Below are 12,935 nucleotides of genomic sequence, written 5' to 3'. Positions count from 1 at the left end.
TGAGAGAGGTGTATGTATCAGTTAGGTGACTTTCTACAGCAAGTACCAGGAAACTCCTCTCAGATGGCTTAAACAAGAAATATTTTTCTATGTCACATATCAAGTTGTCTGAAGATAGGGCAGTTCGAGGGTTGGTTAATCTATAACTCAATAATGTCACCAGTCACCCAGATTTTTCTCTTTGCTTTGCTATCATTAGCATGTTAGCCACTTCCCTCATGTAAGCAAGATGGCTGCAGCAGCTCCCAGCATCACATCCTTAAACATCACCATCTTCAAAGACTGACAGAGAATTTATTACTTCTTATGCCCCAGAATCCCCCCCAAGCAGATTGCCTCTGAGGGTTCATTGTCTAGAGCTGTATTACATGTTCAGTCCTAAGTCAATCACTGGCAAGGGAATTGGTTCTCAAAGTGTGATCAGCAGTATTAACGTCATAATCTGTTAGAAATGCTAATTCTGGGGCCCTACCAGAATCAGAAAATCTGACAGTGGGGCCCACTAATTTGTGTTTTAACAAGTCCTCCAGATGACTCTGATGCAGCTCAAATATGAGAACCACTGACTTAGACTAACCAAAAACCACCTCCTGGGGCTAGGAAAAGGTCTAGCCTTCTCTAAAGCTCACGGCCACCATATATCTGAACAAAATCAGTTTCTGCCAGTCCGGAAGAAAGGGAGACGTAGGCAAGGTCTGTACAGGAGAAAGCCCTGTTCTAGTGTTGATAATGAGTCTCTTAAGGATACAAGAAAGTCAATGGAGTAACACTGTCTCTTCCTTTCCACACACTCCTCAAAAATACCTATTTTTTTAGTATGTTTTCTTCAATTAAAAAATGTGAGGGAGGGACTTCCCCGGTGGTCCAGTGGTAAAGAATCTGCCTTCCAATGCAGGGGACTTGGGCTCGATCCCTGGTCGGGGAACTAAGATCCCACATGCTGCGGGGCGACTAAGCCCGTGCACCACTACTGAGCTCGCGTGGCTCAATGAGAGAGCCCACGTGCCACAAACTACAGAGCCCAGGTACCCTGGAGCCCACGTGCCATAACTAGAGAGAGAAAACCCGCATGCCACAACTAGAGAGAAGCCCACACGCTGCAACTAAGACCCGACGCAGCCAAAAAAAAATGTGAGGGAATTTCCTGGTGGTCTATTTGTTACCAACCAGGGTTCTTGGCCTTCCCCAATCAATAGAAATTAACTAGAGGCCAGACAAGAAATTCAGGCAAGGCTTAACTGGGGCCCCTGCTGCAGCAGGAGGGAGCAAGGACAAACAACGGGTTCCCTTGCTTGCTTGCCCGAGTGGGGGCGAGCTTGTTCCTTATATGGGGTGAGGGTAGGGGTGCATCCAGGGGTCAGGCCAAAGGGGTGGCTTAGGTGCTTTGCCCACCCCCTAGGTGGTGTTGTGTGCAAGGAGCGTGCTCAGTACCCTGTTTTTGCTCCAGGCTCTTCAAAAGTGGCACTTAGACTTTTTGGTCTTTTTGTACATTTTGGGTCCAGAATTTGCCCCAACTGTGCATGCACGTAGTTATTTTTAGTCCCATACAGTTTCTTTGTATTTTGTTGCTTGACGAGAGGTGTGTCCAGGTGCAAGCATTGCAGCACTGCAGCAAAGGTCTCAGGTCCCAGCAAAGGGTCCCAGGTCCCAGCCTGTCTCATTCTCCCCTGAGAGATTCTACACCCTTATTCTTAAGGGGTAAGGGGCCAGAGTTCTCTTCTTCTGAAACTTCTTCCTGCTGGACAGGGGCCACAGACCCTAGCCTACCCTAGAGGTGTAGAAGTCCCTCGCTGACTGTTCCAAGGACCTGTAGGGACCTGGGCCACTTTCCGCTGGAATGGGCTGAATTCCTTGAGCCATCATGAGCCTTACTTCAAACTGTTGGAGGCTAAATGACACAAACTTAACCAAAAGGTTAAACAAACAAGGGCTAAAAAGGAGAAGAACATTGACAGCCATTAAAGGGCCTAGTAAGGGAAGGAACCAGGGTTAACTTTGGGCTTCCTTAACTGCTGGCCAGACAAGGGAGGCAAAATCACCCCGCCAAAATCATGAAGCCACTCTGCCTTGTTCGGCCAGAAGGTAATCAAGGTCCAGACGATCGTCAAGAACCACATCAGCCAAGGAAACAAGAGAGGTCCCAAGTCCCATTAAGGCTTCAAATAGGAGCCAACCCACTACATCATTTTACTTATCTACTGATGGTGCCTGTCTTTTGAATAGGTATCTTAGATCTTCCACTGGCTCACAGGTGTATTGTTCTGTTGTGACCTGCGGGGTTTCTGAAGGTAAAAGCTTTAGTCTGGACAAATGTACCCAACTAGATACCCTTTGCAGTTTGACAGCAGTGGGGGTGGTTAAAGTTACTTTATAGAGGCCCTTCCGTTTTGGCAATAGTTGGTCTTCAAGGGGACCCCTCTTTCCAGGTTTTAAGAAGAACTTGGTCCCCAGGGTTTATTTGTGAAGGAACTGTTCCTTCCTCTGTAGTTTTACTGGGAGCTGGCAGTGCCTTGTGGGCATAGTTCTGGACTGCCTTCTGAACTTGTCATAGATTAATAATATATCTCAGGGCCTGGTTCACTTCCTCATCCAATAGAATGTCAGTAGTAAGGAAAGGCCTCCCATAGGTCATTTTAAATGGGCTAAGCCTCAGACCACTCCTCGGGGTTGGCCCAGGGTTCATGAGTTTTTTGGCAGAGCTTTGCTAAGGTTTTCTTTAAAGTATGGTTCATTTTCTCTACCTTCCCTGAAGACTGGGGGTGCCAAGAGGTGTGTAGCTCATAGATCCTATCCCTAGGGCCGTTGTGAGTCCCTGGGTGATTTTGGCTATAAAAGAGGGCCTGTTATTGCTCTGGAAGGACTTTGGAAGTCCAAACCGAGGAATTATCTCCTTTAAAAGGGACTTACAGACTTCCATAGCCTTTTCAGATCGGGTGGGGAAGGCTTCAACCCATCCTGTGAAAGTATCAACAAACACAAGAAGATATTTATATCCTGATCGTGGGGGCATTTGGGTGAAATCTAACTGCCAGTCTCCCCCTGGATATGTCCCTCAGTGTGGATTGGCTTGAGTAACGAAAAGGGGATTGGATGGGTCTGTGGGTTATTACGAGCACATAAATCACAGGCAAGTGTTAACTTGTTTTTCTGTTCTTTTAAGCCCCGTTCCTGAAAAAGCCTTTTGCATCAAGTCCCATAGTGCATCCCTCCCACAGTGGGTGGCATCATATAAGCTCTTAGTGAGTTTCCATTGTTGGGCCTCAAGGATTAGAACCTTATCCTCCTTTTTATACAAACCTGTGCTTCCCTTCTCATAGCCCCATTTCTCAGCATTTTCCTATTCCTGTGGGGAATACCGGGGAAGGCTAGGGAGTTCAGGGGGGCCAGTGAGTAGAGCCATAACTTGTTCAGGTTCCTGCAGTTGAGCTGCCTGTTTTGCTATTTGATCAGCTTTGCTGTTCCCTTGGCTCACAAAAGATCCATCCCTCTGATGGCCCCTACAGTGGATTACTGCTACCTGGGTCAGAAGCTGCACTGCTTCTAAAAGAGCCAGAATCAAATCTGTAAGTTTTATGGGGGAATTTTTAGCAGTTAACATTCCTCTTTCTCTCCAAATGGCAGCATGAGCATGTAACATGTGTAACCCATATTTAGAGTCAATAAAAATATTTAATTTCTTATCCTTCCCTAATTGCAAAGCTCTCATTAATGCAATTAGTTCAGCCTTCTGGGCTGACGTCTGGGGTGGCAGGGCCTTGGCTTCTATGACTTCATCTAGACTAGCTATGGCATACCCTGCCTATCGGGTTCCCATTTCTACAAAACTGCTCCCATCAGTAAACCACCTGACCTCAGGGCTGTCAAGAGGCTCACCTAGAAGATCAGGCCTGCTGGAGTAAGTCTGTTCTATGGTCTCTATACATTGATGCAGTAAGTCTCCACTCTCGACTGCTGGAAGCAGAGTTGCTGGGTTCAGGGTTTGGCACCCCTTTAAGGTAATGTCGGGGGCGTCCACTAGAAGGGCCTGATATCTTGTTAACCTTCCTCCAGTCAACCAATGATGTCCTTTGACTTCCAGCACAGATTGTACCTGATGAGGGCTTAACACATCTAAGTGTTGTCCCGGGGTGAGCTTGGAAGCGTCATTAACCAACAGGGCTGTGGCGGCTACTGCCCGCAGGCAGCTTGGCCATCCCAGCCCCACTGAGTCCAGTTGTTCTGAAAAGTAAGCCACTGGTCTCTGATCCGGTCCCAGCTTTTGGGTCAGGACTCCTAGTGCTATCCCTGACTTCTCGCGAACATACAGGGTGAAGGGCTTGTCCAAATTTGGAAGCCCCAGTGCTGGTGCACTACTCACCTCAGTCTTTAGAATCTCAAAGGCCTGCTGGTGGTCCCTATTCCATGGAAGGGGTTCCCTTTCTTCTCCCTTCAGAGCCTCATATAGGGGTTTTGCTATAAGGCCATAATTTGGAACCCAGGTACGACAGAAACCAGCCATCCCGAGAAGCCTCGGAGTTGCCTCTTTGTGGTTGGAGACGGTGGTAAAGCACTAATTGCTGTTTTTTTTTTTTTTTTTTTTTTTAATTGCTGTTTTTTGATCTAGGGCCAGGGCTCGTGCCCCTCGGGTCAAAACAAATCCTAAATATTGAACTTGTTGCTGTGAGATCTGAGCCTTGTTTGGAGACACTTTATATTCCCTTTTTGCCAGAAAATTCAGGACCCTAACAGTATTTTGATCTGAATCTTGTTTGGTCTCAGTACTTATCAATAAATCATCAACATATTGTAGCAGAGTCCCCTTCTCAAGGCTCAGTTCCCTCAGTTCCCTTGCTAACACATTTCCAAAAAGATGGGGGCTGTCCCCAAAACCCTGCGGAAGCACAGTCCAGGTATACTGGGTAGCCTCCTGGGTGTCAGGGTCCCTCCATTCAAAGGCAAGAAGGTATTGAGAATCTGGATGTAGGAGAATACAGAAAAATGCATCTTTGAGGTCCAAAACAGAGAAATACTGAGCGCTCCCTGGCACTTGGGCGAGGGGGGTGTATGGATTTGGCACCAGTGGGTGAAGAGAGGTGACTGCCTCATTCACTGCTCATAAGTCTTGCACAAACCAATACTCCCCGTTAGGCTTCTGAACAGGGAGGATCGGGGTGCTGCAAGGGGATTGGCAGGGCCTAATGAGTCCGTGTTTTAGCAATCTGCTGAGCAGCGGTTGGATTCCCCTCAGGGCCTCAGGCTTTAAAGGACAAGGATATTGTCTCTTCCAGGGGTATTTTCCCCAGGTTTAACCTTATTTTTATAGGGGAAACACATTTTGCCCTTCCTGGCACCGAGGTATCCCAAACTGTAGGATCTACCTGTTCTCTAATTCCTTGGGGGATGTGTTGGGGAACATTTTGATGCCCAACAGGTGGGTCATCTGGGGCTACTAATAGACACATTCTCTGTTTGAATTATTTACCTCCTTGGACTTCACCCTGTCCTAAGAATATAGTAGCTCCTAACTTATTTAACAAATCTCTCCCCAGGAGAGGGACAGGGCATTCTGGCATATACAAAAAGGAGTGAGTAATAATAATGGACCTGATTCTGCAGGCAAGGAGAGACGTAAATCGCCTTACCTTTGGCTGTCCATCAACCCCCGTCACAGTACAGTCAGGGTCGGAGAGGGGGCAGGCTGGCCAAGTCAGAACAGAGCAGGCGTCTCCAGTGTCTACAAGAAATTCAGTTCTCCTACCTGCCACATCAAGGGTGACCCGAGGCTCTGCTGGAGTCATGAGGATGGATCGAGTGGGATCTGGAGGCTGGCAGGCGCTCAGGCCTTATCAGTCAGCGTGCGGCCATCTCTCATCCGAGAGATTCGCAAGGAACTGGGACATCCCCTCGGGCATCCCACAGGAGGGTGCTCAGGACATTCCCCCTTCCAGTGCCCCCCTTCTGATAAAAGTCACATTGGTTCAGGCCAGGCAGCTTCTTGGTGGTCTGTCCAGCCTTCTCAGCCCTCCAGGGTCCCCTCGAGGTGGTGGGTGAATCAGAGCAGCCAAAGGCTGCGTTTTATTAGCCTCTTATTCTTATTGGTCATCTCCATTAAGCCTCAGTTGTTATAGACCATGAAGGCCTGCTCTACCAAGGTTGACAATGGGGTTTGGGGCCCAGCCTCAAGCTTTTGCAATTTTCTCCGGATATCAGGAGTAGCCTGGGTGATAAAATGCATAGCCAATAATGTCCTCCCTTCTGTGGACTTAGGGTCTGTATTGGTGTACTTCCTGAATGCCTCTGTCACCCGGCTCAGGAAGACTGCCGGGTCTTCATCTTTTTCCTCTCGGACCTTATCATAATTTACAGGCTTCACCATACACCTTTTCATTCCTTCTGACAGACAAGTAATATAATGTCTCATCCTAGCCTGGCCTACACATTCTTCATAGTCCCAGTGTGGGTCATGTTCTGGGACTGCATCCCCACCCGATAAATTTGGTGGTGTGGATTGGCGGCCAGCAGGCCATCTGCGTGTTCCCTGGCCTTTCTCAGTATACGCTCCTTTTCATCCCGGGTACAACAGTGGGCCAGAATATCCGTGATGTCCTGCCAGGTGAGAGAGAATGTCAACCCCAGCGTGATAAATTCATCCTGAAACTTGTCAGGGTTCTCTGAGAACCTGCCAAACCTCTCCTTACAGATTAACCCAATTCGTTTAGGATCTCTCTTTGGGATGTTCCAGGGGTCCCCTGAAGCGCCCCAAAGTTAACTGGAAGTCAAGAGAATTTCAATTAGAATTAGATATTTGGGAAGTCTGCCAAAAACTTGAAAAACTTTTAAAACACCTGGTCAGAAAGAGTCGCAGGTCGCTGTGAAACCATTATTCCTTGAGCTAAGGTGGGAAAAAAAATATCAAAAGTAAACACAGATCTCTTAAAGGCAGAGAAACTCACACAATCTGATATCAAAAGGAGTATTCCAGGAAAACTTTGTTCTCTTATGAGAGAGGAAAACCAAATCCAGTCCTGTATCAGCCTACTCTTAATAAAATCCATTTACCTAATTAAATTTAATGCAACCTTAGAAGACTCTGACTACACACAAAATTCTTTTCTCAATGTTCCCCTTCCGCAAACCTTCTATAACTTTCTGTACCCATATTGTCCCTGACTCTTTCCATTCAGAAATAACCAGCTCAGACTTCCCTGGTGGCGTAGTGGTTAAGAATCCACCTGCCAATGCAGGGGACCCGGGTTCAAGCCCTGGTCCAGGAAGATCCCACATGCCACGGAGCAAATAAGCCCATGCACCACAACTACTGAACCTGCGCTCTGTAGCCCGCGAGCCACAACTACTGAGCCTGCATGCCACAACTACTGAAGCCCGTGCGCCTAGAGCCTGCCCTCTGCAACAAGAGAAGCCACCTCAGTGAGAGGCCCGCTCACCACAACGAAAAGTAGCCCCTGCTCGCCGCTACTAGAGGAAGCCTGCATGCAGCAACGAAGACCCAACGCAGCCAGTAAATAAATGAATAAATAAAATTTTTTTTAAAAAGAAAAACTTAAAAGACACAAACAAGAAGTTTTCAAGATAAAGGGGACGGGGGTGCAGGTGTGAGGATCAAGGGAGAGGTAAAGGGAGGAGGGACAGAAAAGCCTGAAAAAGAGAAAAGAGACAGAAAGAGATTGCCTTTTCAACCTGCCCCCTGCTGGTGTCTCTTCAGGCACCAACCTCCGCGCTTCCAGAAAGGGCCAGTGAAGGAGGCAGCACCCTGTCCACTGACCACCGGGGTGATCAAGCCCAGAAACCAGCCAGTTTTACGTCGTCTGCAGGACTGCAACCCATAGGGGGGACTCTCACCCATGCATACAATTTGTACGTTGTCTTGTACGAGATGGATGGGCACCTGGGCCGGACAGCTGGTGTTTGTCACGTGGAGTAAAACTGAAGCTTTGTTCTCACCCAGACACTCCAAGGACAAAGCCAGTGGCAGAGCTGAGCTCTGCTGAAGTAAAGAGATAAGGTGCCCACTCCTGAGGTCAAGGGAAACCTCCCTGTCTGCACATGCGCAGGAAGGCTCCTTGGGGGTCAAAAATGGAGGGGTCACCACCCCATAATAAGTGTTGACATGCGCCCACACGCCTCTGGGGTGGGATCCATCTTAGCAAAAAGTTGCGCACGCATGTTGGGGAGGGTCCTGGGACCAGTCAGGTGTGAAAAAAGAAACGAGATAATTGGCCAAAGGTAAACGGAGACCCGGAAGAACTGTCCTATACAAGGGATTTAAATCACCTCTTTAGTGCGTTTCTCCTCATTAGCGAGGACGCCCATACCCCTTCTCTCTGGGCGTGTTATTTCTGCCTTGCTTCTGTCTTAGATAAACAAACTGCTTCTCTGTGTGCTCTCCCATTCCTTGTGCTGTGTCCTTAATAATAAACTTTGTACCTGTTTTAACAGTTTTTGCCTCCTTGAAACATTCTTGCTTTCAAATTGGGGAAAGAGCCAGGGCCACTTCACTTCTAACCTCTAGCCCCTGGTGGCCTAGCAGTTAGGATTCCTGGTTTTCATCCAGGCTACTCAGGTTCAATTCCTGGGCAGGGAACTAAGATCTCTCTTCAGGACCGCTCACCGATGTCCCTCCGAGATCAGTCTGTGGGTCCCCAACCCACAGATGGGACTCTCACCCACGCGTACCCCACTGTATAGAAATCTGCCACTTCAGCCCGTTCTCAATGGGACTTCTCTTGGCGGCAGGAAAATAAAGGGGAGAATATTGGGACAATCGGACTTCCAGCCAGTACACGAGATGGGGTTTGAACCTCTATCACGCTCATAAATCTCCGGTCAGGGAGAGGCCGCTGGACCGAGGTCTGCATGGTATGAGGCAAGCCTCTCCCACCTCTGCTTGTCACCCGTTGCTGATCAGAGGGAGCATGGTCTCACAAGCTGAGAGGAGTGACACTGTAGCTGTCCTATGTCCACTCTCTCAGAAGGATAGGACAGAAGTAAGAGAGGACAGAGGGAGGAGAGGACAGAGAGAGAAGTAGAGAGATATCAGGAGAGGGAAAAGGGAAAATGGTGAGGGGGGAAAAAGGACAAAGGGGAGGGGGAAAGCGTTGCCTGAATGAGGGTACTGAGGCCCCTAGGGGCCAAGAAGGCAGACTTACCAAATGCGGTGACGCTGAAACAAGAGGTTCAGGTGGCCACTTGTCACCCACCGGGAAGCTGTGTTCGTGGTCCTGGAGGGGCCCAGATCCTCTCCCCAGAAGGGGACAAGCCCCCGTTGCGTGCCACAAAATATGTTACCAACCAGGGTTCTTGACCTTTCGCAATCAATAGAAATTGACTAGGGCTTCCCTGGTGGCGCAGTGGTTGAGAATCTGCCTGCTAATGCAGGGGACACGGGTTCGAGCCCTGGTCTGGGAAGATCCCACATGCCACGGAGCAACTGGGCCCGTGAGCCACAGTTACTGAGCCTGCGCTCCGCAACAAGAGAGGCCGCGATGGTGAGAGGCCCGCGCACCGCGATGAAGAGTGGTCCCCACTTGCCACAACTAGAGAAAGCCCTCGCACAGAAACGAAGACCCAACACAGTGATAAATAAATAAATAAATAAATTAAAAAAAAAGAAATTGACTAGAGGCCAGACAAGAAATTCAGGCAAGGCTTTATTGGGGCCCCTGCCGCAGCAGGGCGTAGCGGGAACAAACAACAGGTTCCCTTGCTTGCTCACTCCCTGAAGGAGGAGGCAAGCTTGTTCATTATGTGGGGTGAGGGTAGGAGTGTGTCCAGAGGGTCGGAACAGAGGGGTGGCTTAGGTGTTTGGCCCACCTCTTAGGTGGGGTTGTGTGCAGGGAGCATGCTCAGTACCCTGTTTTTGCTCCAAGCTCTTCAGAAGTTGCAGTTGGGTTTTTTGGTCTCTTTGTATCTTTTGGGTCCAGAATTTGTGCCAACTGTGCAGGCACACAGTTATTTTTAGTCCCATACAGTTTCTTTGTATTTTGTTGCTTGAGGAGAGGTGTGTCCAGGTGCAAGCCTTGAAGCACTGCCGCAAAGGGTCCCAGGTCCCAGCCTGTCTCACAGTGGTTAGGACTCCAAGCATTCACTGCCAGGGCCCGGGTTCAATCCCTGTTCTAGGAACTAAGATCCCACAAGCTGCACGGCCAAAAAAAAAAAAGTGAAGCTATTGAGTGGTGTGTGCATTTGTGTGCCTATGTGTATGTGGAATAGTTGTAAAAAAGCAAGTTGCAGAATAATTATGTGATATGTAAACAATAACAACAAAAATGAACAAAATATAAATATGTAAGGGTAGATGTGTGTTTACATGAATATGAATGCATAGGGAAAGTTCTGGAAGGACAACAAATTTATCAGTGGTTATCCTTGAAGAGGGGAGTGAAATTGGGGGAGAGAGGTATCATGTCATTTTTACTTTATTTACTTCTGAATTAGAAGAATATAGAAACAGAAAGAATATATTATAGATAATGTGTGTATTTTCCCAAAGAATTGTTTAAAGCACCAACACAAAATACAGGTGAGAGGAACAAGGACTGAATCTCTAGGAATGGTTCTGAGTTCTGCTCACATTCCCACTGATGAAGGGATAGCCCTAAAGAAAAACCAAAACAAAACAGTATTTCCATTTCCCTTTCAAAATTAAGGTTTCTTTTCAGCGTCACTTTTATTTTTCTAGTAGGTTTATCTGGTTTGCATGGAAGAGAAAGCATGAGTTCAATTTTTATAATTAACTTTTAAATCTTAGAGCTATTAATTTGCTAGCTCTGTTAGAAAATTCCCTGGGCTCTCAAAAATAGCCCAATGGCCTTCATTAGGATTTTCAAAAGACAAAGTTTACTACTTTTGATACTGGAAAAGCTTTATCAAAAGTCCAGGCTCCTGTTCAGTTCATCCAAAAGAATTTGGGCAAGGAACACATAACACAAAGAAAAACACAGAGAGACTGAGGAGCAAAGAGAACAAAGAAGCAGTTTATTTAGGGCAGAAGCGAAAGTTACACACTCGGAGAAGAAGGGTGTAGGCGTCCTCCCAAGTGAGGCCGGCCCCGCAGAATTTTTGATCTCCTTTTTAATCTTATTTTTAGGCTTTTGAATGGGTGGGGGTCTTTTTGATTAGCGGTGGAACATTCATTGAGGGGAGGGTTGAAGTGTGGCCTGGGTGCACCAGGTTGCATCAGCTCCTGGTCCTGTGCACTTGTCTCCTGAAGCCACCGTACATGCACTCTAAGAGTTGTTTTCCCTTTAGTTTTTCGGTCCTAGGAGAGTGAGCCCCACAGGTGGAAGCTCCTACAGGGTCATCGGGCAACCTGTGCATTTTTTTTGCGCATGCTCCTCGGTTTTCATGGTGAGAGTTTCTCGTTCAGATGCTACAGTGTTCCTGTTTTAGAAGTCATTCCTCCATGCATCATGGCCTCATTAAGTGCAAAACAAGAAAGTGTCTTTGCCTTCTCCCTAATGCGCATACACGAGGAGGCTGGCCTTGGGCTCGGCCCTGTCTTTCCTGCCTCGCTTTCTGCAATGCCTAGAAATTACAAGTGGAAGCCAGCGTTCAAAACGATAAAATATTAAAATGGAAAGAACTACACGTACTCTAGCTCAATTACCTCACTTACAGATGAGGAAATAGAACTTTAGGAAAGAGAAGTGGCTTGACAGCTAGCCTCTGTCAGACTGAAACCAAAACCTGGATTTCCTTCCTCCTCAATCAGTATCTTTACCATAACACATCACCAACTTAAAATTCTGCAAGCTTGGGAGGAGTGTAAGTGTGTTCTGATGTGAGATAACAAGGTAGGGCATTTGCGTATAACATCAAATTCCTGTAAAGCTCTTACACATCAATAGGCTATATTATTTCAGTGACCACTGCTAAAGTACAGGCTGTGGTTTAAGGTTACACCACAAAATCTATTTCAGTTCCTTGTAGTTTTCTTCTCTTGTGTCTGTCTCTTCCTATTTTTGGAGTTGTTCTCTCATCTTGACTGCCTCTATGTGTTTCTACATTCATATCTGTTTCCAGACCTCTGTGTGTGTGTCTTATTCTGTGTGCATTTTCCATCTATGTTTGAGATTCAGTGTCTGTGAACCTGGGTGTCTTTCTTAGTATTTTTTACTTTCCGAGCACCTTTGTCTTTTTCAGTTTTCCCCCTTTTTTGTATGAAAAAGCCTACAGATGATTCTAGCCCCTAGCTGTTTGATTCTTCCCAGGGGAGGCCCCAGATATTGTGGAGCAGATTTAAGCCATCCCTACCATGCCCTGTCTGAATTCCTGACCCATAGAATCCATGAGAACAATAAAATATTTATTTTACACCATAATGATCATTATTTTAAATTTTGGGATGGTTTGTTACACAGCAATCGATAGCTGGAATTCTCGTCCTGGGCTATACCAAAGACGACCAGGCCAGCCTGCCTCGCACATTCCCTCTCCTGACTCTGTGTCTTGGATGACTTCACTGAACTTCTACCTGCCCTCATTCTAGTATTTCCGCAATCCAATTGCACTGCTTTGGAGGTTCTACAGGTGGCATAATCTACCTGCATTCCTGCTCAGGATTGCTCTCGGCAAGCTAGTCAGAGAGCCGTTGGCCTGAATACTACTGAAGAAAAGTTACCAACACTGAGGATTGGCCTAGCTACAAATCCATAAACTGCAAGCTCTGCTGGGCCCTTGGCATTGCTTGGCAATCCTTTTACATGCAAACTGTCAGCTCCCTCTCCTATTCACCATAATGGTCATTCTAAACCTTCTCTGGTATCCTTAAGCCCCCTACTATCATCACCTTCACCCCCTCTTTCTCAACAGATGACTGACTCCTTACCTAAGAAAATCAAGGCTATCAGATATAAACTACTTTAACATTCTTACTCCATATCTGAAAATAGATTTGCATATGCATCTTTCTCACCTCCTGCTTTTAGCTCAGAGGC

Source organism: Balaenoptera acutorostrata, chromosome 1 (assembly GCF_949987535.1).
Source record: "Balaenoptera acutorostrata chromosome 1, mBalAcu1.1, whole genome shotgun sequence".
NCBI lineage: Eukaryota > Metazoa > Chordata > Mammalia > Artiodactyla > Balaenopteridae > Balaenoptera > Balaenoptera acutorostrata.
Note: the sequence above shows the minus strand (reverse complement) of the source record.